The sequence below is a fragment of the Leguminivora glycinivorella genome, chromosome 9 (assembly GCF_023078275.1).
Source record: "Leguminivora glycinivorella isolate SPB_JAAS2020 chromosome 9, LegGlyc_1.1, whole genome shotgun sequence".
NCBI classification, from domain to species: Eukaryota; Metazoa; Arthropoda; class Insecta; order Lepidoptera; family Tortricidae; genus Leguminivora; species Leguminivora glycinivorella.
In genome coordinates this window covers 4118736-4132731 of record NC_062979.1, presented here as the reverse complement: position 1 = coordinate 4132731, position 13996 = coordinate 4118736, and the positions used below count along the sequence as shown (strand labels likewise).

At 34.0% G+C, this 13996-nt stretch overlaps 1 protein-coding gene across 1 annotated transcript in view; it reads left to right on the top strand.

Moving 5' to 3' along the window:
* Positions 1-13996, top strand: part of LOC125229449 (protein TANC2) — a 440488-nt gene that overhangs the window by 48322 nt on the left and 378170 nt on the right. Inside the window, exon 2 of the mRNA XM_048134289.1 lies at positions 7641-7686. The gene's annotated coding sequence lies outside the window, so the exon portion shown is untranslated. The remainder of the gene's footprint in view (positions 1-7640; positions 7687-13996) is intronic.

The window sequence follows — 13996 nt, the reverse complement described above, 5'->3', positions numbered from 1 at the left end:
AATAAGGCACCCTGTGATATAGCATCAACGATTGTCATTTCGGTTAAGCCGGCTGTGGCCTATTTCACAACAGTGACAAGTGTTCATTGCCATTTCAACAAGGAAAGGCACATCCAGAAATAGTCACAGAATTGTCAGTGTCAAGTGTTAATGTCACTGTAGTGATATAGCCCACGGTATAATAATAAAAGTTCGTTTATCCTTTTCTATCACACCAATACGTTGGAAAGGGAAAAACGAACTTTATCGGCTTGATAACTTTAGAGTACGTTTATGAGTAAGTTAAAGGGTAAGTTAATTAATAAAATTTGTGTCAGTTGTTTTCACCCGAGATCCGCGCATTTTTGTTGTTCCAGGGTATTTACCATAGTCATAAATTGGTACAGTCGCATTTAATTACATCTGGACACTAATATTATATTTAAAAAAAAGTTTTATGATTTAAAAAAATGTGTATAAAACCGTTTTATGTTCTCATCCTTGTGTAGATGCAATTTATTAAGTACAGCTTTACATTTTTAGTTTCTATCAATGTGTAAAAAACCGGCCAAGTGCGAGTTATACCTACTCGCGTTGTAAGGATTCCGTACGCTACAAAAAGGGCTTAAGCGCCTCCTTTTTGGTAGGAACTTAAGTCATTTTTGCGAATAATCGGTATTTTGAACAAAACGAAACAGTAATGAGTTTATATGTAATATTCAAACGCGCTCACACAATTTCAAGAGATTTGGTAACTCCTTGCAGCGGCAGTGAGTGAAATTCGTAATTTGAGTTTTTTTTAAGTCCTACTTACGCTTTACTGTAGATTTCTAATAGGTTTTCCTGTAATCTATAGATTAAAAACTATCTCGTGTATTTTTTTGAAAATTTTACGCTTAGTAGTTTCGGAGATAATATGGGGGGGGGGTTCATTTTTTGCCTATTTTCTTAAATAACTTGAAAATAATTTAATTTTATTAATTCCAAATAATATTTTTTATAACTATAAGTTTTTAACTTGAAAATTACCTTACTAAAAATTATTAAAAAAATATTTAGAATTACTTATAAAAACCTCTTTCATTTTGATATGTAACACAATATAGTTCTAGAAACTTTGATTTTTAATTTTCAATTTTACCACCCAAAAGTGGCCTCTATAATTAAATTTTCTTAATTTAAATTACATGTCCGTCTTTGGGTCATAGGTTTACATATGCGTGCCAAATTTCAAGTTAATCGGTTCAGTAGTTTCGGAGAAAATTGGCTGTGACAGGCGGACAGACAGACGCACGTGTGATCCTATAAGGGTTCCGTTTTTCTTTTTGAGGTACGGAACCCTAAAAATGATAATTCATTTTAGTTGTTTTCCAAAATTCTATCCTATATTATTGTCTACAATATTTTTATCCCAATAACATAACAAACACCCATGTTTTGCTAACGATGTGTGTTATAGCTCGCTCGTGTCTGAAAAATAATATTTTCTTTACCTGTGTTATTTCGCTCCATTCTCCAAATCCTAGTGTATTCCAATCTTGTTATTTCTTTTACTGAGAGTTATTTGGTGAATATATATTTGTTTTGTCTGTAACACAGATATAGTAACATGTATTTTTAATGTAATAAATTCAATAACTTAATTTTTGTTGAGAAAAATAGAACATTCTAGCGAAACAGAAAAATATATGATTATATTTCTAAATATACGTATAGGTCTCATAAAAATTATCATTTATCATCTAATACCGACGACCGGTCTGGCTCAGTTAGTAGTGACCCTGCCTGCTAAGCCGCGGTCCTGGGTTCGAATCCCGGTAAGGGCATTTATTTGTGTGATGAGAACAGATATTTGTTCCTGAGTCATGGATGTTGTGATACGTATGTATTCATTAATTTTAGTATGTATATCGTCGCTTAGCACCCATATTACAAGCTTTGCTTAGTTTGGGACTAAGTTGATCTGTGTAAGGTGTCCCCAATATTTATTTATTTATTTATTTAATAAGTAAGGTCCGATAAAACCAAACGGATAAGTTTACCATAATTAAAATAAAATAAGTAACGTGAATACAAATAAGTGCAGAATTCTGAAAAGTGTGTAAGACCTTCTTATTTGGCCAATTTAAACAACAAATAGTGTTTATATTATTAACCCCCTTATTAATAAACGTTCACTAAAGTTATCAAGACGATAAAGTTCGTTTGTCCTTTTCTATCACATCAATACGTCGGAAAGGGACAAACGAACTTTATCGGCTTGATAACTTTAGTGCACGTTTATGAATGAGGGGTTAAGTTTATTTACCACTGAATGCGAGTAGCGAGTACCAATTCTGTGAATCGCAATAATATTTGTGACAATATTTAAGAAAGCATATGCTTATCAGAAACACTCATTCTTTACGTGATAAACGATATGTGAGTGTGTTTAGTAAAACGTCCCACTTTTTCCGTTATCATTAAGGCGTGATTTACTTGTATCTGTACCTATATGAAGAAACTGACAAGCGGCTTTACAGCAATCGACAAAGTGGGAGCTTTTCCCGTGCATACTCACATATAATTATAACATTAGTCCGTCCTTTTCGCACTATTTGTAATTGCGTTAGGGACTCACCGATGCGATAAAGTTTCCGCTGTATGACGCATTTAGCAGTATTGAAGCTCAAACTGGCTGTGAAGTAAGTACATGGATAACTATGCATATGTAAATGCTGTTGTCGAAATTCAGCTGCAAAATTCCGAACAAATTGCTGTCCGACGAAACCGATGCAAAGTTCGAAACAGCCGCAGTACGCTACAATGCTAACATCCTAGCCTAGCCAACGTCACTGTTGCTAACGCTTACATATATAACTAGCTTAAATCTCACTCGCGTTAAAGTCGAAAATTAAGCTAGTTTAAGTATATGTGTAATGATATGAACGTATTATTTATGTATTATATTGATTGTGAATAATATTGCTATAGTTGTCATGCTTTCTAAATTTATTTTTCTCACTGCACCCACATTTGCGAATTTCTGTTTGGCCCTATGGTTGACTGGTAGAGAATGCCTTAAGGCATAAAGTCCGCCATTTTTACTTTTTTTTAATTGTGCAATAAAGTTTAAATAAATAAATAAAATTGCGGAATGCTTTATACGAACTTCCACCCCGCGGGCCCGCGGCTCCGCTCGCGTTTAAGTAGAAAATTATGGGATGCTTCTTATGAATTGTTAAAACATTATGCAGCAGTATAGGACAAAAATACGGTCCCACTCTTGGACTATACGTTTCGTGAGCAGATCGTAGCTAGCTTTCCCTATCGCGCTGCATGTATGGTGCGACAGAGCCAGATTACGTTTCGATCGCCAAGTAGCGCTAACGATTGCCACTTTGGCTAGGCCGGCTGCTCTGCCAACTTAAATATGCCTCACTAGTTGTGTCGGTCAAACAGTTGATTCGCCCTGATACCTATTTTCTAATGACTACAAGATCTCTTAATGCACAAATTGCAGAATTCTGATACTATTATTAGTCAAAGGTAAACTTCCAGTTTGTGTATTAAAAAGTCACATCAATGAATATTGCGACTGACACTAATTGTTGTTACACCTTAGGCACACTTTTTACTACGGCACGGTATACAGGTTTACCTTACCTGAATAATTTCATAGCCATATTTATTTATTACAACATATTCATAATAATTATGATTTCCTGTTATCTGTAACCAAACCATAGTCTTCATAAAAAAGCATTTCTATGACGCAAGAAACGTCCACAAAATTGTATAATGCCCTTTTTATGGGTGGCGTAGCAAACATTATGTTTTCATTTTATATTACGCCTTAAGCGTTTAGAACGGGTGGTAATAAAAGGTCTACGTGTTTTACAAACCGGTTATGATATTATAATTATTTGTAAAAGTATTTAAAAATATTTTAAGCGGGTTACTCACGTATTAAGTCGATATAGCGTTCGACATGTTTCGGTTCAATTTCGAGAACCTTTCTCAAGAGTAGCGACACCCCGCCTTTACATGTCGAGAGCGCGACGCATACTGCGGGCGCTTGCTCGGTGCGCGCGGCTGCTGAGGACAGGCGCAGGGGGGGTCGGCGGCGCGGGCGACGTCACCGTGGCGAGATCGGAGCTACCCACTATGTTACTTTTGTCAAAAGCAGGATTGCACACAACACTTATTACGTCACTTGTTAAGGGTGCGTTTACACTGGGGACCGACGTAGTACCTAGAACTGTTTTCCAACTAGGTGGCACCGACCAACCACTGTCACGATTGAAATTAGGATGACGACTAATTTCTATAGCTTCCCGTATTTTCCGCTGAACGAAGAACTTTTCTCGCGCCAGTACGGTTTTTAAATATGTATGTCTGTATGAGTCTCACGGGAGTTTTATAGTTAAAATTATTTGTAAAAGTATTTAACTTTATTGGACAAAAAAATGGAGCGTCAGAAAATAGACTGGTTTTCAGCCTCCTCAATTGTGTTGATAGATTTTAGAAAATCTACACAAAATGTGTAATATTTTATTAGTAGTCCCTTCGTTCTACTGATTTCTTGCGTTGAAAATCGATCCTTCGATGAAGCAGTAGTACCTACACTTCAAAGATGGTTTTGTCAGCTGTAATGCTTGCAAGCATTGCAGTGTGAGATCTCGAATTACAATTTGATCAGCTGGCTGAATTGATGTAAATAACTTCAACAGTCTAAATAGTCGACTCGTGTAAATAGACCCTTAATAAAGCCTTACATTCTTAAATTTTAAATAAACCCAAGAAACTATAATTTGTTCATGAAACTAGTAACAAATTGCTGAATAGACTAGTTTCCTATACTTAAAATAAAATATTTTATGCAGTGCACAAAATAAAGCACCACATAATTAGAAGAAAACATGGACAGTAGTTATGTTCAAACATAATTACATACATACGTCATACAACATACATACAATCACGCCGGTATCCCATGAAGGGGTAGGCAGAGCACATGAAACTACTAAAGTATCAGTGCTACTCTTGGCAAATAAGGGGTTGACAGAAAACGAAACTGTAATTTCTATTTAATAAGTCAAAGAGAAATATATAAAGTAAATGATTTGACCGTGACGTCACTCCTCAGTATTTCATAATAATTCCATATTATCAAAACGTTTTGACAGCTCTTAAAAAGAAGCTGATTTGACTAGTAGAGAACTACTTAGCCTATTATACGCCTTTTGGAATAGAATATCTGAATATACAACATCATTTTGGCCGCTTAAAAACGAAGGCCTCCGCTAACGTTTCGACCGAAATCGATTTGCAAACGACCATTAACTAACGGGCCTCTAAAAACATCGCCAAACGTTCCCGCACTAATGAATATGATAAACTTCCAACTTGGCAACGATACAGACTTTTTCCGTAGGCGATTGACACGGTTTAATAACTCGGCCACTGACTAGTACACGACTTATTAATATATCTACTGACGTATACTGTCTGGTTTATTGATGCGTGACTGTTTTTGAAATAGATGTACCTTCCTCTAGTGTTTTCAGTCGGAAACGTGTCGTAACGGAAATGATTTAGTAAAACTCGTTTTAGGGCATTTCCAGAATTTGGAACCCCCCAATTAGCGAAAGTTGTTAACAAAAATTAACTCACTGTCAGTTTTGTGACGATAATTAAACATGAAATTTCAATAAAAATATTGTTTTTGTGTTAATTACATAAACTATTAAGCGATAATTTACATTCAGAATGTAAAAAAGTAAATTTTTAGACTGATTGTCGTCACAACTGCCAGTTGGCAGCGAGTTATTTTTTGTTATTAACTTTAGCTAATTGGGGGACCCAAATTCTGAAAATGCCCTTTAAGGGATTTTGTACTGCGCGCGAAACAAGTTTTGGAAACATGACTAAACATCATTAGAAAATGACACGTAATGTTCTCGAATGAGAATTTAAGGTTTTTCGAGTTTGGCACACCTATTAAGATTTTTTTAAATGAAACCTAACACCATGTAAGGAAACCAGAGTTTACACGTAAATTCCCATGCATAGTTGGTACTGGTGTAACTTAGCCAAACTTTGGATAAGGCATACAAACATCATAATGTTAAATTCACAGAACTTAATTTAGATAGAAGAAACAAATTCATATATTTGTATAGGGGCCGAGCGTGTCAAATTTTGTACTGAAGTTGATTCTTGCCTGTAATTTTAAATATGTCTCAGGCTCTTGATTGTTCATAATTTTTGTGTTGTTGCAATTGAATATCACGTAACGAGGCATTTTTTATGTTTTGGTTGACTTCAACTTACAAAAATTGAGGCCCGAAAGCTGCAAGCTGCGAGTAAAGACGGACAACTCAGTGGATTTCACTGAGTTCATTTGACACGCTAAGTAGATACGTTTGCTTGATCTATGGTATATATGACATCTGTGGTTAAATTGGTTTAAATAGAAATAATAATACTACTGTTGGTTCGCATCATACGTGTTAGATTATCGTTGGTCTCTTTAAACTTAAATTATGAAGTAAAAAGCATTTAATAATTTAAACAAACACTCAAGCAGTACAGGGGGGTTACCATGACGTGCTAAAGCCGTTCAGTTTAGGTTGAGAGAGAGGTACGCAGCTATGTAACTGCTATAGCTGTGTCCCTTTCTCTCAACCTAAACTGAACGTCTTTAGTACGTCATGGTAACCCCCCTGAACTATGAAAGATCACATCAGGGTTAACCAGTTTTGTTTGACGTTCATAAGCGCATTGTAATATGCCTACTTGGAAATAAATATTTCATTTCATTTCATTTCATATTTTGGTACACGCCAGTACAAAGAACAGTTATTAAATTACTTTGTTTATTAACACCTTAATGTCAACGAAATACGCAACCTTTATCTCTTTCAGATTCTCTTTCCTTATTTAAATTCACTCCCTCCTTTTGCTTCTAAAAAATCTATCAACTGAACAAAGCTTCTCAAATTCGCTACAAAAACCAAATGCGAGTACATATCGTACAGAAGGTATCAGATGAAACGTGATTCCAGTAGAAATCATTTTTACTATCAAAAAGTCTTAAGTGACGCATATTTTCATATAGACTTGTGACTTTTTGAGTTGGTTCGCATTGTTATTATTAAAAGGTCTTAAGTGACGCGTGAAATTATATAGAGTTGTGCCCTTTTGAGTTGTGTCAGTACAAATAGGGCTTGTAGGCTATCTGAATACAAACTGTGGTATTACCAGCATTGTAGCGGGGTTAATGACCCGAAAAGCGCATGAATCTTTGGTTGGTCGTACGGGGGGATTCGATTTTGGTGAGAGCGTATTTAATATTTACAGTGGAAATTGGGTACGAGATGTTTAATGGGAATGATGTGATACAATTTTCAACAAATTGTATCTTAAATATATCAAGAGAAAATTACTTAAAGCGAAATATATTCGATTCAGAGGAGTCCACATTAAGATTTGGTATTTATGTAAATAATGTCTTAAAAATTGATTGTTGTTATTTTTAAATAATTGCGCAACATGTAAGAAATAACACAAGTTTTTATAATTTTTTTTTATATTTCTTCTAATGGAAAATTTATTTACATGTTTACATAATAACATAAAATTATAAAATAAGTAATAAGTTTTTATAATTGTTACAGTTATTGACAACATTGAGGATCCCTGAAATAACACTGGAGAAGGCAGGTAGGTACCTAATATTATTAAGTTTTTAAAAAAAGTTACCTAATTCTAAATTAGGGCAATGTTTTTTAGATTATAATTTATTATATTGCTCTACCATTTGTTCAAATATACATGTTGTTACACTAACCACTGAAAAAATCTGACCATCCATATGTTAATATAGATCATACTAAGCAACTCTTACTATGAGACAGCTACCGAAATCGCGAAGAATAATCTAACCACAAAATTATTTTTTTGAAAAAACCCCCGATCGCGACATAGTAGACCGATTTTCATGAAACATAGCTAAGAACACTCCCGACTAACTCAGCTTTCAGAAAAAAAAAAACTAAATCTAAATCGGTTCATCCGTTCGGGAGCTACGATGCCACAAACAGACATACACAGTCGTTTTTGCGTCGGGGGTTAAAAAGGTCTTACATAAAAAATGTCAAGATAACATAAACAAAACATAATGATGAAACAGCCTTCCCTTGGATGTTTTCTACTTATATACGTATGTATTTATCTATATTAATAAGTCAGCAGTTCTCGAAAAGTTTGTACAAAAATTAAGGAAAAAGTTAAATTTGTTTTTATTATTCCTATTTTGTTACCAAGACTTTTCTGATGAATTGAGATTTTAGTTAGTTTTATTTCGTCATTACGGTTCTCTAGTATCTATATTTTCTTAATTATAACAATTATCCTGTATATATCTTACGAAAGTCGACTCATATTACTAAATATAAATAAGACACAACATGTAAACAGTTACCTATCAACCAGTAAGGATTAAAGTTAGAACTGAGCGCAGCGCCAATAAACTGGTTATTCCCGTTTGGCGCATTAATTGTACTGCATAAGTGTAATTGTTTATTATGATTAAATAAATAATAATAATAATAAAAAATGTTGGTAACAAAATAGGATCAATTAAAATTTGTTGACGTGGCTATGTACAAAGTATTCGGGAACTGCTCTTGTATATCGTGGCCCAGCAGCCATAGTAGGTACCTACAAGCTTTGCTTAGGTTGGGACTAGTTTGATCCGTGCAATAAGGTGTCCCCGAATATTTATTTATTTTAATATTTATTTATTAGATGTGAGCTAGGATTCGTCAATTCTTTATTGAAGTTTGTTTTCCTCATTTGATATTTCCACCTGGTTGTTAGTTCCTCTTGTTCGTCAACTTCTTTATTTACGACTTTTTCTAAAACAGAGTTTCCTTCCGTAAAAAGAAACGTGATTTCTGTCTATTTTTATCGATCGCAAACTTATCAAAAAAATTTTTCTGAATTATTTATACATTATGTATTCTTATTTTCTGTAAATATCAAAAGTGTGTATGCTACTTACCCCCTTATTCATAAACGTACTCTAAAGTTATCAACCCGATAAAGTTCGTTTGTCCTTTTCTATCACACTAATACGTCGGAAAGAGACAAACGAACTTTATCGGCTTGATAACTTTAGAGTACGTTTATGAATAAGGGGGTTAGTCTATAAGATACATATTAGTAACAAATATCGACTTCTCATGAACTGATTAATCTTTCAATCAAAATAAATTAAGATTTTTTAGTTGTTCAAAATCCGCTCACCTCAAGTTATTCAAAGCTTTTTTAGCCTTATAACATTTCCAACAAATACTTAAAACAACACTTAATTTATACCCATTGAATTAAAGATAAAACCCCAGTTGATAAAAAAATACCAAAGCGTCACGTCTACAATAACGGTAGACTTTTTTGTAAAAGAAAGAAATTGTTTATTAAGAGGTACGCAAAAAGGATTTTTATTTTAAGCCCCTTTTCATTTGAGTCTAATGGAAAATAAGCAATACAGCTTCAATTGGCATTTTTAGGGTTCCGTAGTCAACTAGGAACCCTTATAGTTTCGCCATGTCTGTCTGTCCGTCCGTCCGTCCGTCCGTCCGCGGATAATCTCAGTAACCGTTAGCACTAGAAAGCTGAAATTTAGTACCAATATGTATATCAATCACGCCAACAAAGTGCAAAAATAAAAAATTGAAAAAATTGTTTTATTAGGGTACCCCCCTACATGTAAAGTGGGGGCTGATATTTTTTTTTATTCCAACCCCAACGTGTGATATATTGTTGGATAGGTATTTAAAAATGAATAAGGGTTTACTAAGATCGTTTTTTGATAATATTTATATGTTCGGAAATAATCGCTCCTAAAGGAAAAAAAAGTGCGTCCCCCCCCCTCTAACTTTTGAACCATAAGTTTAAAAAATATGACAAAAATCACAAAAGTAGAACTTTATAAAGACTTTCTAGAAAAATTGTTTTGAACTTGATAGGTTCAGTAGTTTTTGAGAAAAATACGGAAAACTACGGAACCCTACAATGAGCGTGGCCCGACACGCTCTTGGCCGGTTTTCCTTCTCATTTCGTTCAAATATCATAACGGATTTTCTTTTGGACTTTAGAGTAGATAAGGGAAGATTAGATTAGAAAAATAGACAGAGAAATGCTTTTGCTATAATTCGGGGTTCGACTTTTTCAATTATGCATAAAAAAGGTTTTATATCAACATTAATAAAAGGTTTATTTCTTTACATTTTTGTGCCGTTAGAAGTCTGATTCTGTGAATTTTAATGCTTTTAAAATCACGGCCCTTAAGCAAATGGTGAAAATGGGATTAATTCTTTGATTTATCAGATTTTAGCTCTTATAAAAATATATCTGCATCTTATTATGATTTTTATTATATTTTTGTAAAAGAGTCCTTCATACCTAGAGATGGGTAACTACCCAGGTAAATACCCGACGGTGGGTATTTACCGGGTAAATACCCGATATTTACCTACCCGCGGGTAAATACGCGGGTATTTTCATTTTTCTTCCAAATTTGACGTTTTAAATGGTGTTTTGGGCTAAAACAGATTAATTTAAGTCAGTCTTTCTAATTGTACACATAATGTTTATTCAAATTGAAAACGAATAGGTTGCTATGAGATAAAATGTGATTTTAGTGTATCTTTCCAACTATAAAACCGGCCAAGAGCGTGTCGGGCCACGCTCAGTGTAGGGTTCCGTAGTTTTCCGTATTTTTCTCAAAAACTACTGAACCTATCAAGTTCAAAACAATTTTCTTAGAAAGTCTTTATAAAGTTCTACTTTTGTGATTTTTTTCATATTTTTTAAACATATGGTTCAAAAGTTAGAGGGGGGGGGGACGCACTTTTTTTCCTTTAGGAGCGATTATTTCCAAAAATATTAATATTATCAAAAAACGATCTTAGTAAACCCTTATTCATTTTTAAATACCTATCCAACAGTATATCACACGTTGGTGTTGGAATGAAAAAAAAAAATCAGCCCCCACTTTACATGTAGGGGGAGTACCCTAATAAAACATTTTTTTCCATTTTTTATTTTTGCACTTTGTTGGCGTGATTAATATACATATTGGTACCAAATTTCAGCTTTCTAGTGCTAACGGTTACTGAGATTATCCGCGGACGGACGGACGGACGGACGGACGGACGGACGGACGGACGGACGGACAGACAGACATGGCGAAACTATAAGGGTTCCTAGTTGACTACGGAACCCTAAAAATGGTGTAATATCATTCTCTGACACACGGAAATAATTTAAAATGCTTTTAATATCAATTATAAGTCTGATAAATTAAAAATGTAAATCAAAATATGTGAATAAAAATATTTTAAAAATCTCTTTTTGAAGCTCATAACTCATACATAGTATGTTTTATGTCAAAAATGTATATAAACTTTTTTATAGGAAATAGTGTCTACTTTAGTTCGTACATACAAAACTTTTCGATATTCATGATAGTTTCCATGAAATATGAAAAAAATACATTTTACCCCCCTAACCCCACCACAACCCCTCCAACCAGTACTAGGAAGTTTATCTTTATGGTATAAAACGACTATTTAATGCAATCTAAAAAGCACACGTAAAACATATTTTTTTAATTATTTTTAAAAATATACATTAAAACTTCTGTAATCTTTATTGTATATTTGACTGAACAGTTTCGTTTTGAATTGTGTATAATAATTACAACCACTAACTTAGTATTTATCTCCATTTTAACACAAATCAGCATGTGCAACATGAAATGTATCTACCCGTCAATTTGGGTAGATACGGGTAAATACCGGGTAGATAGGTATTTACCGGGTAAATACCTGGGTGGGTAGATTGGGTATTTACCCACGACCCATCTCTATTCATACCTCTTTTTTTATAAACATCAGACGAACTTCAGATACTCACGGCCGTGCTGATATATGTAGCCAAACAGAATTATGTGAAGGAAAGCATTTAGGTATCGTCCATTTTTAAGCTTAATAAGTTTGTTTGCAAAAATTTCAACAAGCTTTTATCGCCGACTGTACCTTTCTTTCAACGGTCATCTGCTGCTTTTCGAGGCGTTTCTAAAAACCCCTTACTTGATGGGGATACGACGTTTCATAATAGAGTTCCTATGACCACCTTTCTGCTCAATCATCAGATCAGCTCCATGATACCATAATATTGCACTGTCACGTGATTTACATATGTGTGCAAAATTTCAGATCAATCAGAAACCGGGAAGTGGGTCAAATTTAGCTTCTACGTTTTGACCCAAACTAACATACCTACTAACAAGGCAAGTTAAATAAAAAGCTTGTAATAAAATAAGAACATTGCAATGTTTATGTACAGGACGAAAAGTAGTTATGTCAAAACCAGATTAATGCCATAATTAACCAACTGGTACATTTGGATCGACCTAAATGTTCAGTTGTAGAATTAAATATACTTTTGCTTACTCTTAATCACTGATATATCTACTTACAGTATAGAGTAACTAAGCTTAATGACATTAAAATAAAAAAACAGACGCCATCGTTTATGTTAAATGTTTGTTGCTGGTATTTATAACGTTCATTAGATGGTATCTCTAACACTAATGGCTAATTCCATTAGCCAGATCTATGATATTGCCATCGTCGCTCGTTAGGCTCGCGATCTCTAAGGGTTTTTGTATAGGGATGGTATTCTGTGCATTTTAATCTACGTACGTAAAATTTAATATTTTTAGTAGCTAGTAGAAACTTCTGTTTATTGTATCATAGTGAGGAATTAAATAGAAATATAGTTAAGAGGCCAGATGATACATTGCCATGTACATTATGTTAAGGGTATGACTAAAGAATTTATCTATCTATCTATCATACCTATGTTATGTTCTATCTATGTTTCATCTAGAAATGACCAGCAGCTAGTTTTGAAAAAAAAATTTTTTTGGACCTAGAGTTTGTCACTAGTTTTGTTCCAAAAAGAAGAAATTATTTTTTCTGTCTACAGCTGAATAGGTCATTTTCGCCTGAAAATAAACTCGTTACATTAACTCACATAATTTAAAGCAAAAAATGCTTCATTAAATAAACTTCGTCATTCACGGGCACCTTTAAAATATTTTAAATATATTCACTATCACACTAAAAATGTGTTTCGAAATTCCGAAATTACACGAATTCAATCTAGATTCCATTTACAATATTAATTCCTCAGAAGCCCTCAAGGGTGTTATTCCCTTTGAAAGCAAGTACTTGCCTCAAACGGCTTGAATATGACAGTACAGTCAACCAATATGAATACTAGGCCACTGTAGAACCTTTTCACAGTATACGTCGAAGTGGCTTCTATGACAAATACAGCACGGTGTCAATGAGACAGGGTTCTACAAGCCTAGGATTCAAATTGGTTAACAGTACATCTTATCTAGACATTAATATTGTAACGCATATTTTTGTGACCTAATAAACCTATAATAATGTGAGACGAATAACCTTGAAATGTTATATTAATTTTGTTTATTATAGTATTAAAATAATAAACACTATGGATAAGTTGACACCTTGAAATTAGACACAGCCTTGTGGGTTTCGAAAAAGTTTCAAATTTCGATGGCTACAGCAATCTGAAACATCGTGATGTGACGATCAAGTGCCATTTAGCTTTTATAACGAGTGTTTTGTGTGTTTCTCATAAGTAAGGGAAGAGTTGTAACTCCAAACTAGAGATGCACCGAATATTCGGTTACTATTCGGTATCCGGCCTATTCGGCCCCTATTTTAATATTCGGCCGGATACCAGATAGTGACGTACTATCCGGCCGGATACCGGATGTGCTATTTTTGATTGAATGATTTTGGAGTAAACCAATTAAATGTAAAAAAAAACACAGTTACGCTTGTAATACTTACTCGTATAATCATAGCCCTTTATTATTAAAAAAAAATAAACATTTAAACAAAAACGGACTCCGCGCGAAGTT